Here is a 15,503-nt window from a genome sequence, read left to right as displayed (position 1 = left end):
TACGCCCTTAATTACATATCTCATGCCCCTTGGAGAGACCCCCCAATTTTTTCATTCCATGTAAAGTCCTGCCTAGGTGTGAATCTAGGTGTTAGAACCTTATGGCATCAGTGGCTTGGACGGCAATGTGGACGGTCGTCTAAGTCCGTCAGCTCCGCAGCCCTGAGGCCAACTACTGCAAATTCATACCAGCCAAACCTGACCGATCTAGCATCGGAAGCAAAAATCCGGCGTCAGAACATTCAGGCAACGGGAAGAGATGAAAAGAACACGAGGCAAGAAGCAATGTCCAGAGTTACAGACCTTTTTTGCCCTTCGACCACGAAAGGAGAAACGAGAGGCAAGATGGCGCCCCACTGCCTGTAGCGGGGAGACCCAGCCCAAAGCCGCAAGCGACAGAAAAGGGAAGGAGGTGAGCTGACTCCAACCCCCCGCGCTACGATCCCCAAAAGACCCCCCCTGCTGGCCCGCTACATGCTCGCTTGCACCGCAACAGCGGAACAGCGCCCTGAGTAGCAAGAAGGCAAACGATACCGAAACGATACCGAAACTGGGCAGGGGAAGGCTACGCTTGGCAAAAGACAAGGGGAGATAAAAAGAGCAGAAGAGCGCAAGTGACAATAAGGGGAACCCCGGCAAATTACCAAGGCCCCTCCACCAAAAAACAACCACCAAGCTGCAAAAAGCATCAAAAAGCGATCCCTCTTGCGGCAGCAACGAAAGCGAAACCATTTTGTACGCAAGGGCGCCGCCATGACTGGAAAGAGCGATTGGGGGAAAACAAAGAAGCAGGAAACGGAAACAAAGGGCAAGTCCGAAGAGCTGGTGCAGGGAGGAGAGAGCTGAGCAAAGCCCACTAGGGTCTCAGCAATAGCACAGGAGCGAGGGAAAAGCGCGTGAGAAACAAGGCGCCCAGGGCGGAGAACAGGAGGAGGCAACTCCCCTCATACGCATCGCCATCCCAGGTACGAAAGAGGAGCAAAACTGAAGTAGCGAGTAGCAGCGGGAACGGCCTGAGAAAATCAGACGAACGCTCCAGACTAAGCGCTACCACACACGGGAGAGCGCACGAGAGAGCGCACAGACGAGAGCCAAATACCGGGTATTATAGCCCAGCACAACGCAAGATACGGTGACCGCAACGAATAAGCCACATGGGCACAGCGCCACAGTCAAAACACAGTGGGATGGTCCCACTCCAGAAAAGGCCCAAACGGAAAGAAGGCAAACAGGGGCGTTAGGGAGCGTGGGCGAAACAGAGCACGGCCACAACAGCCCAGGCGGGCGCCAAGGCCCAGACACCTATCTAAGGCACAAATAAGCAAGCGCTGTAGCACAGATAAGCAGCACAACGCAGACACCGGCGAGGCGGCAGAAAAGGAGATCCTGCAAGAACAGAGCACAAAAGGCGCAAAAAGCTCCAGAACGCGGCAGTGAACGAGACAAAGCACGCGCTGGCAGGGGCAAAATCAAAAACCAGAACCAGAAGCATTAGAGAACCCAGTAGGTACCGAACGCACAACGCAAACCCGGCACCAAGGATAGACCCAGTCAAGGCCCTAACATCAACCCAGAAAGAAGGGAGATTGGGCAGCTTCCAGACAAGGAGGGGCATCGAAACGATGGTAGGACAAGAGGGCAAAACTGCCAATGACCAGAAAAAGCCCAGAAAAGACAACTCTGAGTCGCCAATGAAGCCGAAAAACGAGACGTTCACCCTAGAGACAATCCTTAAAAGGGTCACCGAAGGCAACGCAGTGGCAAAAGAAACAAAGATCACAATAGATAATATGCAGCTGGAACTAGCAGTGATAAGAGCAGACCTGCACAGTACCAACACAAGAATAGAAGCCGCAGAAGGGCGCATAAGCGACATTGAGGATGTAACCATTACAAACACCAAAGCCCTAGCGGAATGTTTAAAAACTTCATAGGCCATACAAAGGCAAATAGCTGAACAAGACGATAGAGCAAGAAAGGGCAACATACGAATTCTAGGCATCCCAGAAGGTACAGAGGACCTAGCAGGCACCTGTGCGGCCATGCTAGAAGATATGCTACCCAAGCTGACCGGCCTGAAATTTGATAGGCATTTTGAAGTGGATAGAGCATATCGAGTACCAGCAGGGAAGCCAGCCCATGGGAAAGGCCCCAAACCAATAATCTGCTGCCCACTAAGATCAAACCACACTGACGCAATTTTTGCCTTTGCCCGGAAAAACCAAAACCTTACATGGGCGAGCAGCAAAATAGTGCTAACACAGGACTACTCTAAACCAACAGTGGAAACCGGGAAAGGGTTTCTAGCACTAAGAGACGCCCTGCGCAGAAGGAAGCTCAACTTCAGCTTTGCAGGCCCTGCACGTTTCAAGGTCACAGACAACTGGAGGACCATGATATTCGACGACCCGGATGATCTACGAAGACACATACAAGGGCCACCAGCAGAAGACATGGAGACCAAAAGCCCCGGAGCGGCAAAAAGGAGCGCATCACTGGACGATGCAGAAAAATCGGAATAAAAGCCAAGCACGAACATATGCAACGCAACTACCTCACTACTATCTACCTCAACCTATGATCAACGCAAGAAGGAGACTCAAATGCTCCACGCCAATCTACCTCAGAGAAAGCAACTACCTCTCAATAAGAGACTAAGCTGGAAGGCGAGAGGATGCCAATTCTTGAACAATAAGCTATGCAAGACAGAATCTCTCAAGACTTCCAAAACCAAGGAAGCGACGAACTGCTCAAGCTGGATGAACATTGAATGACAGAGCACACAGCCTCAGGGACAAATGCGGAGCAAGGGAACTTTGTCATCGTACACCCACTCAACAAGTAAGGGGGGAGGAGGGCGGGATGGGAGGGGGGTAGGGAAAGGGGGGGGGTTTGGGGTGCACATACATGGGCTGTTCTTGTTTCTCTTTCTCTCTTTCTATCCTCTACCTCTACCTCTCCACTGGAGCTCTAGGCACAGGAGGGTGAACACGCAGTCACCAGCAGGCAGGCTAAACAGCGGCAGAAAGCGCACTACACAAGACAATGACACATACGGGATGAAACCAGATGAACCGCCAGAGACACACAACCAAAACAACCACCTCACCGCTGATATTAAGATAGTGTCCCTAAACGTGAAGGGTCTCAATCGTCCAGTGAAGAGAAGGAAAGTCCTCGAATATCTGGCAAAACTCAAAAGCGATATATATGTCCTACAGGAAACGAAATTAGAAGCGGAAGATATAGGCCGACTCTAGGCGGGCTGGATAAGCGAGGTCATAGGATCACCCGCACAAAACAAAAAGAAGAAAAGGGTTGTCACAATAGTCAGCAAGAAATCAAAACTAGTACTGGAGAACTCACAGGCGTACGATGAGGGCAGAACGCTAGTGACTAGTCTGTCAAGGGAGAATAAAGGATACACGTAGCCAATATCTACGGCCCCAACACGGAAGACAGACCCTTTTGGGATAGGGTTGGAAAACAACTAGACACCCTCTCACTAGAGGAACTTCTAATAGTGGCCGGCAACATGAACCAAGTCCTAGACCCAGCTATCGACAGACACCCACATAGACCGAGCAGAAATAGAGATGGCAATAAAGGAATACCTTGAGATCAACGACACCCCCGACACGGAAAGGAACATCCTATGGGATGCCCTAAAGGCCACAGTCAGAGGGAAAATTCTCAGAATTAAAAGCAGACTAAACAGAGATAGGAATAAAAAGATTAGGGATCTGGAACAAGAGATCAAAAACCTGGAAACAGGGCACATAGACAACCTAAAAGATAGGAACACACTCACAAGATTAAAAAATGGAAGTACGAGCTAAACAGAATCCTTAGTGAGAGGGTGGGAACATGGATAAACAAGTACAAAGCCATGAATCTATGTACCGCCTACAGAGCAGGGAAGGCCCTAGCATCCTACCTCAAGGGCAAGCAGAAACAGCACTCGATTGCAGCAGTCAGAGACAGCAAAAACAAATCCCAGACAGCAAATAAGGAAATACTCAATGCATTCAGAGACTTCTACGAGCAACTCCACACAAAAGACACCACCCTAGGCTATGATGGAGGCAAAGCACTACTAGAACGAATCAAAACGCCAACCAGCGGGACACACTGGAATCAGACATCACAAGAGATGAGATAGAAAGGGCAGTAGCTAGTTTCAAAGACATCAAAGCCCCAGGCCCAGACGGATTCACTTCTGAATTCTACAAACAATTCCTACCAATACTTAACCCACGCTGACAGAAGTGTTCACACACTGCGTCCACAGCGGCCGCATGACACCAACAATGGCAGAAGCCAACATTATAGTTATACCCAAAGAAGGCAAGGACACGCATCACCCCAAAAACTATAGACCGATCTCACTCATAAATGTAGACTGCAAGATATATGCGAAAAACTTAGCAACCAGACTCAATGCACACCTGCCCAAACTCATACACTGCTCGCAGGTAGGCTACCTCAAAAACAGAATGTCCCATGACAACACTAGATTGCTCTGCCACATAATCAACCACGCCTATAAAAGCAACAACGCCGCAGTCATGATAGCCCTAGACACAGAGAAGTCTTTTGACAGAGTGCCCTGGCCATTCCTAGACCAGTGTATGCAGAAATTTGGACTGGGTCCTAACTACAGGAGGATGGTCCTGGCACTATACAATGAACCTAAGGCATGCGTTGTAGTCAACGGCGGAACATCAGAACTACTCTGCCTAGAACGGGGCACAAGACAAGGATGCCCGCTATCTCCAGCCCTCTTCCTCCCAGCGATAGAGCCACTGCTCAATATGATCAGAACAAACAAAGACATAAAGGGAATTCCAATTGGAGAAACTTGGGGAAATCCAATTGGGGAAACTTTCAAGCTAGCAGCCTATGCTGATGACGTCCTTATCATAACCGAGAACCCAGAGAAGTCAATAAAAGCTCTCATGGACACCATAGAACAGTATGCACACGTATCAGGATACAAACTAAATAGAGAAAAATCTGAATGCAAGCCCCTGAATGTACACACCACGAAGACTGTACTAGCTGAATCAGGACTAACATGGCAAACAAAATCCATAAAATACCTGGGCCTCCTCTTTGAGAGAGATTTCAGATCCACGCTAGACCAGAACGAACAAGCTACGCTACGCAAAATCAAGGAAAGAGTAGAAGGATGGTCGCCCAAATTCACCACATGGTGGGGGAGGATGGAAACGGTTAAGATGAAGCTCACACCAATAGTGAACTATATGCTCAACATGCTCCCGCTGATTAATACAGTGGACTTCCGCAAAACATTGGATAAACTGATCAATACCTTTCTGTGGAAAGGAAAAAAAAACCAGACTCAGCCTACAAAAACTCAGATTAGCCAAGGGCCTGGGGGGCCTTAACATAACAAATTTCAAAACGTTCCAAACTACATGCATAGCAAAACAAGGGCTCTACTGGCTCACCCCTAAGCAAGACTACACCCCGGCATGGCTCTCACTAGAGAGAAGTCTACTAGAGGGCATGGAGCCAATCGCCCTCCTCACTGCATCCAAACACCCCGCAATTAAACACAACCCCATACTGAGGAACACAAGAACAGCACTCCTCAAGATAGATAGACTATTAGACACAAGCTTGAGGAACACTCAGTGGGAGTCCATATGGCACAACCCCAGGATCAAGTACAGAAACAGAACACTAGACATGCACTCCTCGTACAAGCACGGCATTTCTACAGTAATCCAACTACAACCCCAAAGCACATACACCACTTTTGACTCACTCAAGGGCGAACACAAACTAGATAGCATCGAACTATACAACTTTCTGAAAATCAGGGTCGTGATTAGCAAAGCAGGCCTGAACAAACAAACACCCTCAATCGTGCAATATGCAAGCAACCTAAACAGAACGGGGCACCAGGTAGCACACCTCTACAGAGCCCTAAGTCCCAAGTCCACCAAACTCAATAACGAAGTCACAGGCTACTGGGAATCTTTATTAGGCAGGGAGCTTAGGGAGGAAGAAAAGTCCGACCTCTGGACATCCACGTCAAGGAAGAAAGTGACAACCACCCTAGACCAAACAAAATTCTGGCTGAAACACAAAACATATTGGACCCCAGCCCGCCTAGCATCCATAGGACTCCACGAAAATGACACTTGCTGGAACTGCAACAAACAGAGAGGTGATCTAGCACACCTGATCTTCCACTGCCCCAAGGTTAAGAATTTCTGGCACAAGATAGGCGCACTGATAAATGACATAACAGGCACCGCACACCAGTTTGAATTCCACAGCCTTGCCACAGGGTTCATGGACCCCACAATCAAATCCAGAGAAGACAGAAACCTGTTTGACCTTTTACTATCAGCAGCGGTCAAGACAGTCCTGAACAACTGGAAGGATACAGGGAAGGCCTCGTTTCAAACATGGTTCAACTGGGTAACCTTCCTAAAGGGAGCAGACACCATCACGGCCAAACACACACTAAAGACACACAAACAGTGCGAAATGTGGCTCTCCCTGGACAACTATCTGTCCTCGGACAAGCCGCCGTAGCCACTGCAACAAGCAATGCCGACTTGATCACCCGCCAACACCACAACCAAACTGCGTTCTGCCCACACCTCCGATACTGAGCTCCCTCTTCCTCTTTCTCTTTCTCCTTTCAAGCCACGGAGGGGGCGAATAGCAAAGGCCGAGTGAAGGACAATCACACAGGCCACAGGACAAAACATAAGAAAGAGGATAAACCCGACCGCAACCACATGGAGGGTTGGGGGGACGGAGGGGAAACCAACCAAGAAGCAACCCACAAGAGTATACGAATCACAGGACTCAACGCCAAGTCTGAAAATATTAAGTGACCTTCCCCCCCCCCCCCCCCCCCCCCCCCCCGGCGTTTTCTTCTTCCTCTCTGTCTTTTACCTTACTGTTTCCCATGTATATGTTCCACGTAAATATAATTGTTTTCAATAAAAATTTACAGAAAAAAAAGAACCTTATGGCATCCTGCAGTATAATCTGGTGTGCATTTGGTGAGCTGTTAAAATCCTTAGACCAGAACTTCAGCGTAAGCCACAGAAGAGGGAAGAGGTGCTTTGACACGTCAACGTTTTAGGGGCATATTCACAAGGAGCTATCGCCGAATTAACAGCACTTTATCGCGGCCAAAGTCATGATAAATTTACCACCCCATTCACAAGCTGGTGCTAACAGCCCACAGCACCTGTTTTCCCGCGCTAGCCCCCGCAAAAAACATCGCCACAGAAGACCCCCACAACTATCACTAATGAGATGCAGAGTAGGCGTTCCCGTGCAAAAAGCAGCGACAACACGACACCCCAACATTCACAACGACCAACCAGATCGGCGATAAGAACACAAAACACGTGATAAGGCGCTTTAGCAGCTGGAAATGAACACCTGCTCTGACTTGGTGTAAAGTCGGACAACAGCCTGCACCACAAAAGGGAGCCCAGCCCACAGCCACACCTGAAGACAAACAGATGCCATGGAGCAACTGAACAGGCAGCACGGACACCCAAGAGGACCACAACACCCACCGACACCACACCCCGGACCACCCCCTGGCACCCGCCCAACCAAAGACGTGTCAGTTCCACCTAAACATGTACGAAATAATCCACCTGATGTCGTACAATCACAACTGGTGACATGCATGTGTCGCCACAGAAGTGAGCATCTCACATTCACTTTCAAAGCAACCAATGAAACTTTATTGAAGTCAACACAGAATTTAAATGAAGGCACATTGCGGCTCCCCTCGGGACAATCCGTAGGCCACATCCTGCAAGACAAAAAACATTATTAGAAGGTGTGTCCTGCGCACATCAAAGGACAGAGAGAGAGCAAAGGAGAGAGAGATAAGAAGAGAGGGAGGAGAGAGAGAAAGAAGAAGAGAGGGGAGAGAGAGAGAGAAAAAGAGAGGGGGAGAGAGAGAAGAAGAGAGGGGGAAAGAGAGAGAGAAAGAAGAGAGGGGAGAGAGAGAGAGAAGAGAGGGTGTGAGAGAGAGAGAGAGTGAGAGAAGAAGAGACGGGGAGAGAGAGAGTGTTGCCCCTGTGCACCCAGGCCACACTGCCCACCTGCTGCTACTGGTGTGTCTCCAACCACTTGCCGGTATGTATAGCTGTACACCAGGTCACACATTAGAGTCTGAGGCGTCATCTGAGTCCAGATACATGACTGGCACAGTACACACACATGCACACCCATGCAGAGGCACCCCAGTCCCTCCCGCTGCACCACGGAGCATGCCCCCTCATGCACACCCGGGCCTCACTGCTCGCCTTCCGCCACAGGCATGTAGACACCAGGTCCCACTGTGTGCCGCTGCAAGCCAGAAGCCTGGGGCCCGCGGAGACGGCACCCTCCACACCATGCAGTCACGCTGCGCAGGCCACCAGGTCTCACGTCTGGTTCTGGGTCTTGATTACATCATGGCATAAGACATACCTGGGCCCCGACAACATTGCAACCCGCACAGCTACTCAGCCCAATGGGTGCCACTAACTCTGTCATCCCAGAAGCGAGACCACGTGGCGGTCGGCAGGTACACAAATCCTGAGCAGTCCGGACCACAGGGACAGGCATCATCACAGGCTGCACACCCGCTCAGCAGCTTAAGGTGCCAATGACTCAGTGTACCGTCTCGTGGTCGGGTGCCTGTGCCGTCCGCAATGCAGCATGTGCCACACACCCTGTACAACCCTAGTCACCGTCCCATTGCGGGGTGCCTGTGCCGTCCACAATGCAGCATGTGCCACAAACCCTATTCAACCCCAGTCAGTGCCACATGGTGTTAGGCCCGTGCAGGCCTCAAGGCCTCGGGTCTGTCAAACAGTCACCACTGGCAGAGGGGTATGTGACATCGCCGGCTCATTATATTTGAGGGGTCACATGACCTGTGACGCCTGTGCGGGATTGGTGTGGTGTGAGTGCAAACCTGCCCTCAGGGAGTGGCTGTGACATGCTGACAACAAGAGCAGTGACCTGCACACCACCAGAGAGTACGCTTGCGGTGGGTAGTAATGAGGCCCCCCTTGGAGCATCAGTGGAGCAGTCTGGCCTGTCATAAGCCTTAGCAGCGCAGGGCCTGCAACAATGACTCGGGAGCTCTGGGCGTGGTTCAGTCCATGTCTGGACAAGAAAGTGTCTGATGCGTGTGTCCCTGTTGTGGTGTCCACTGGACCAGCAACACAAATTGATATGTAGCACTCTCTGACTTACATCCGACAGGATGAGCACCATTGACGCAAGGGAAATCACTGACCATACATTCATCCACACATACATACATGAATGATGAATTTCCTCTCTCCTTAAGTGAACAAATGGCCAATCTCATCATGAACCATGCTAGATTCCTACTTATTGGGGACCTGAACTACTGGTTCAATGATGCATGTGGTGGGCCACAGGCGACAGAACTTTCTGAACCGCTCTCTAATTTAAACCTGGCCCAGCACCTATTTGCCCCTAACCACACTAAGGGTCACACCCTCGACCAAATCTGGTCTTACAACATCGCATTGTCGCTTCCACTAATCTCTCCCTGTATCTGGTCTGACCACCATCTGATTGAATTCACAGGCACCTTCAATGGTAGGATTAAGAATCCAAGGATGGCGGGGGGATTGACAAGAAAGTGGAGAACCCTTGATACTCAGGGATTCATCAACACCTTAGCCGGCTCATTACCCACCTTTAATTCTAATGTTGACTCCATGGAAAAATATATCGCGAACTGGCTATTTGCGGCCAGCAATACGCACGCTCCCCTCATCAAATTTTCGCGTGCCGGACATTCAGACGCCCATAAATGGTTCACCATCGAATTAAAAGATCAAAAACTCAAGCTCCGTCAACTAGAGAGGAAATGGAGGCTCTGTTACTCCATCGAAGATAGACAGCAGTATCTGTCAGCTCACAAAGATTATAAGAAATCCATACTAAAGCTGCTCATTTTTCATCGAGAATACTCAATGCCCATAATAAATCTAGGGACATTTTTAAGATTGTAAATGACCTTAGTAGTGATGAAAGAATATCACCCAGTCAGGTCCCCACCCAAGAGCTGTGCAACTCTCTGAATAATGTTTTCGTGGAAAAAATCGCTATCATAAGGGCCAGCATTCCCCTTACTGTCCACACGGAATCTCTAGATGACATTTCCAGTAACTCATCTATCATGAACCACTTCTCAGCTATATGCCCTAACACACTATCAGAACTGAAGACCCGTGTCAAGTCACGTTCTCCCAAGGACTGTTGCCCTCCCCCTGTCCTCAGGGATGCTTTCTCGGCTTTACCCCACAGCATCCTCCCTTTCCTGAACGAATCCCTCAGTATGGGCGAAGTACCTAGCGCCTTCAAAAACGCAACGTTAGTTCCTCTCTTAAAGAAACCAGGGGCAGATCCCCTGAACTCCTCTAACTTTCGCCCTATTTCCCTTCTCCCCTTTCTGGCTAAAATCTTGGATGCCCATGTGGCTAGGTGCCTCTCAAATTTTATCGAAGAATTAGAATACTCAGAGCCTAATCAAGCCGGTTTCCGGCCAGCTCACTCTACGGAGTCAGTTATTCTGGGGGTACTGGACACACTGAGAGCAAATGCTAACATGGGGGTCCCCCAGGCTCTTGTACTCCTGGACTTTTCAGCTGCATTCGACGCGGTCGATCATAACATCTTGTTGAACCGTGTCGAACAAGCAGGTATACGAGGTCCTGCTTTTAAATGGATCAAATCCTTACTGCCAGGCAGAACTCAAGCAGTACGCCTTGGTGCCTTTACTGCCCCTAACTTGTCCACTTCATGCGGAGTCCCAAAGGGCTCGTCCCTCTCCCCACTGTTGTTCAACTTTTATGTAAGGCCTTGGATTCATTCACTCAAAACCAGGAAAATAACCGTCTTTGATTACGCTGACGACCTCCAGCTTGTCTTCCCCTTGGATTCCCCAAACGCCGCTGCGGAATTTCAATCTACTATGCTCCACATCCAGCGTTGGATGGATCTTAACCAGCTGAAACTCAACCCGGGCACTACGGAATTGGTGCTGCCCGGGAAGTGCGATGCCTGCTGGGGACCGCATTTCTGGCCGAGTGAATTAGGGCCTCCCCCCACCCCTTCCTCTTCTGTGAAAAGTTTAGGGGTCACCATCAACGCTGATCTCTCACTTAGAGGACACGTGGGGCAGTGGTCTCTACTAGTCTCTTCCAATTGCGTAAAATCAGGAAGATTGCTCATTTGCTGTCTTACTCACCCCTTTCACACCTGGATTTCTTAAACTCCCTCAATATTGGTTTACCTCAGTTTCTGCCCAACCGTCTACAAATGGTTCAGAAACAGGCGGCAAGACTTATTCACAAACAGCCGAGCTGGCAATCGTCTAGGCTCTTGCTGTGAAAATTTCATTGGTTGCCCATGGCGCAACGTGCTGCTTTTAAGACGGGCTTCCTAGTTTTCAAGGAGCTGCACTGTAACAGCCCAAAATGTATCAGTAATCTGATCACAAAGCACATCCCTCGGCGCAATCTACGTTCAGCTCACCTTCACCTACTTACCATTCGGACCATCAAATTGAAAAGGCAGGGCGGCTGCAGGTTGTCTTACCTTGCATCCAGAATCTGGAACTCCATCCCATTGACAACCAGGAGCTGCGATAACCCACTGGGCTTTAGAAAGGCCCTGAAAACATAGCTGGTTGGGCAATCCTGCTTATATGGTCTTTTGCAACAACATTACACATGATTAGCGCCTTGAAACCTTTGGTGACTGTGCCCTTTACAAGCTTCTATTAACATAACTTTACATTAACATGACACAGCAGTCCATCACTGGATGTTTATTGCACATCCAGTGCCGTACTGCAGCTGGAGTGGTACAGGGCAATGCCGGTCACACTACACAAAGCGGGCCCATGTAGGGCCAGCCAGAGTCCATCCGGGAATGACATGTACTGCGGAAGAGGAGGGGTGCAGTCTGCAGTCGCTGTGTCATTGGTCATCAAACAGGTTGTGGCAGTCCATGTTCAAGGTGAGTGCATCTGTGTGATTCGGGGGTCAGTGAAAGGTCATGAGGCCATGTGCGGGACCAAGCAGAAACAGACCAGGTGTAGGGAATGAATGCTACTGAGTCCTTCTGATCACAGGCACATCCACGTCCTCGTCCTCGGATGTGTGCTCTGCTCTAGCTGGGGGTGTTGCAGTACCGGCTGCGGCACTGTGTGCCACTGACACATCAGGGGCCGGAGTGAATAGGCCTGCCGCATTGGGAGGCAGAGACACACCAGGGTGCGGAGATGTGGATGGTGTGGGGGCAGCAGCATGCATCATCACCACGCCTTGTAGCAGCAATGCCATGATGAGGATCTGCAAGGCATGGTAGATCACAGATACATTCCGCTGATGTGCAGTGGTGGCTGCCATCCTTTCTGCCTTCATTCGCACCATGTCCTCCGTGAGCCTCTGCATGTGTGCCAGCTCACAGCTGGTATCCCTGGAGCCACTCTGAGCGGACAGGAGTTCTTCTCTCTGTGTCATGACTCCAGCGATGTCAGTCAGGGCTCGATGGAGACCATGGAGTGGGCCTACACACCCAAGGATGGTGTCAAGTTTGGTTGCCATGATGCCAAGCCCAACCACACCTGCTCTGCGGTCTCCCTCTGGCACTCCACCACATGGTGTGGGAAGGCCATGTGTTGTTCCTGGGGGTCTTGGGGGAGTGCTGGGGCTGTGGGTGCCTCCTGCTGGGTGCTCTGGGTAGTCGGTGGTGTGAGAAGTTGGCCTGGCATATGATGTCCACTATTCTAGTGGGCACCTTGCACCAGTCCAAACGACCCTTATTGTTGGTAGGTTTAAAGACAACCCTTATAGAAAGCTATCCTACTGGTAGCTGTGGAGAGCAGCCTTCCAGCTAAGACTTAGAGGCGAGTTAAGCTAGTTCTTTTTTCCAATTATAATCTCTTGAATGATCAAATGAAAGCACACAAAACAAGGCATATATCAAATATATATGTATTTATTCTAAACACAACCCCTCTGGACTCTTTATGAGGTCAGAGGTAAAAGTACAATACAAGGAACTTAATTAACATACGATAAATTGCACAGTATATGTTATGCACTAGGGGCCTCACAAACCATATACTAAAATAGTGTTGTAAGAACCACATGAGGGTTAGAAAGCAGGCCTTGGGCCTGTAGAACCGCTGAGGCTACCAGGAACCACCCAAGGTAGGGACGCAGGAGGCCCACGGGGGACGCATGCAGCGTATAAACACAGCCGCGGATCACCATTGACTTTCTATGGAAAACAAACAAGTTACAATTTTAGGGCCCGATTCACAGAATGAACTTAAGACTCAATCCTTACTATTTTGGTATTCACAGAATGCACTTACTACTTTTAGCATTCACAGAATGCACTTACTACTATTGGCATTCACAAAATAAACTTACTACTTTTGGTATTCACAGAAGTTAGGATTTTGTCTTAAGTTTGTCTTAAGACAGACTTGAGACAGACTTAAGACAGACTTAAGTTAGGATTTTGTCTAAAATCTGTCTTAAGTCTGTCTTAAGTTTGTCTTAAGTCTGTCTTTAAGTTTGGCTTAAGACAAACTTAAAACAAAATCCTAACTTCTGTGAATACCAAAAGTAGTAAATTCATTCTGTGAATACCAAAATAGGAGTAAATTTAGGATTGAGTCTTAAGTTCATTCTGTGAATCGGGCCCTTAAAGATTAAGGGCACTTAGAGGTGAACTACGATGAAATCCTTTTAGACTAGGACACTTCGAGAGTCAAGACTATGGGAGCACCGGAGTACTCGTGTTACCTCACTCAGGGAAGCCGAGTGCATAGGTGTCTTTTGGTGTCTGGTTTTGTCGTCATTTCCTATGAAGAGCTATGAAGAAATGCTGCAGGCGACCTGAGGTCTGGGTCTCTAGCCAGTGACCAGGATGGCGAGGAGAATATGCCAACCAATGTCGGGTGATTTCAGGAAAAAGAGGTGAAGCTTGACTCTTCAGCCACGAGGACCAGGAGGTGTCGACGATGACCAGGTGCTGGATTTGAGCTGTACATCGAAGGATGTGGAGTGCTGCAGTGTCAGAATCCGGATTGGACCCAACAAGCCTTTGCAACAGCAACACCCGCAAAATGACAAGATTGGCTTTGGTTCAGACCAGCAAGGTCTGGGGGGACTCCTCCTTTGGAGGGGAGTCAGAGCACATGCGGAGCAACCAGGAAAGCTCATGAAATCAAGGACTGGACTTCGTGGGGGCTCACTACCCAATGGACTAGGAACCGTGAAAAGGGCCTCAAGCTGCGGTGAAGAAAGGGAACTCACGGGTCACTCATGGAGTTCTGACCTTTGTACTTCGGTGCAAAAGGTGCTCGGGCAGGGGCTTCAAATACCCTAATGCGCAACTTTGGTATACCTCGGGAAGTAGGTGCAAGCGCAAAAATGCAGGATGTCCAGGAGTTCCAGTCCCACGTCTCTCGTGTAAGCTACGGGTCTCAGCGTTGCTGGGAGCTCAGGTCAGCTTTAGAGATGTCTGGAAGTCCATGTCCTGTGTCGCAGATGCTTCGGGATCCGGCGGGAGCCTTAAAAATGCAGACAAGCAAAGATGCTTTTGTTGCCTGTTTGAACAGGCTGGTCACTACTTGACCACAAGAGAGATTTCTTCTATCTTCCAGTCGATATAGAAGGTATGTAACTGTTACCACGCAACTTTTAGCACAAAATACTTTTACAACGGAACTATTACCACACAGGACCCTTTACCACGAATACCTTTACAACGCATTACACTACAACGCAGGTACTATTACAACGCATACCGTTTCAACGTAAGTATAGGTAAGTTTATCTTTTTTAAAAAACATTTATTAGGGGTATTGGGTTTGGGTTATGGGGTACAGGGGTATTTTTAGGTTTTATTTATTTATTTATTTTATATGCTTATATAGCGCCTGAATAGACCCCCAAAGGGGTATCTCCGAGCTTTGCCATACAAATGAACCGACTACTATGCACGAACAGTACTAGTGGGTGGTGGGAAGGGAATGAATTAAATGCTGGAAAAAAGGTAGGTTTTCAGGGCTTTTCGAAAAGACAGGTGGTCAGTGCTAAGCTTTAGTGCGAGGGGGAGAGTGTTCCAAAGAACAGGCCCTGCGTATGCCAACGCCTTGCCTCCTTGGCGAGTTTTTTTAATTTTTGGAACCTTAAGGAGCTGGAGATTGCTCGATCGTAGTGAGCGGCCAGGAACATAAGGAAGGAAGGCTGTGGAGAGAAATTTCGGGCCTTTCCCCATCAGACACTTGTGAATTGTACACAAGATTTTAAATTTGGTCCGCAGTCGCACTGGCAACCAGTGAAGTTCCATCAGTAGTGGACGGGAGGGAGTCCTGGAAGGAGCCATCATGACTAACCTCGCGGCCGTATTCTGGACCACCTGTAGTTTGT

Source organism: Lissotriton vulgaris, chromosome 2_1 (assembly GCF_964263255.1).
Source record: "Lissotriton vulgaris chromosome 2_1, aLisVul1.2, whole genome shotgun sequence".
NCBI classification, from domain to species: Eukaryota; Metazoa; Chordata; class Amphibia; order Caudata; family Salamandridae; genus Lissotriton; species Lissotriton vulgaris.
The sequence above is the reverse complement of the archived record's forward strand: the minus strand, read 5'-3'. Positions refer to the sequence as shown.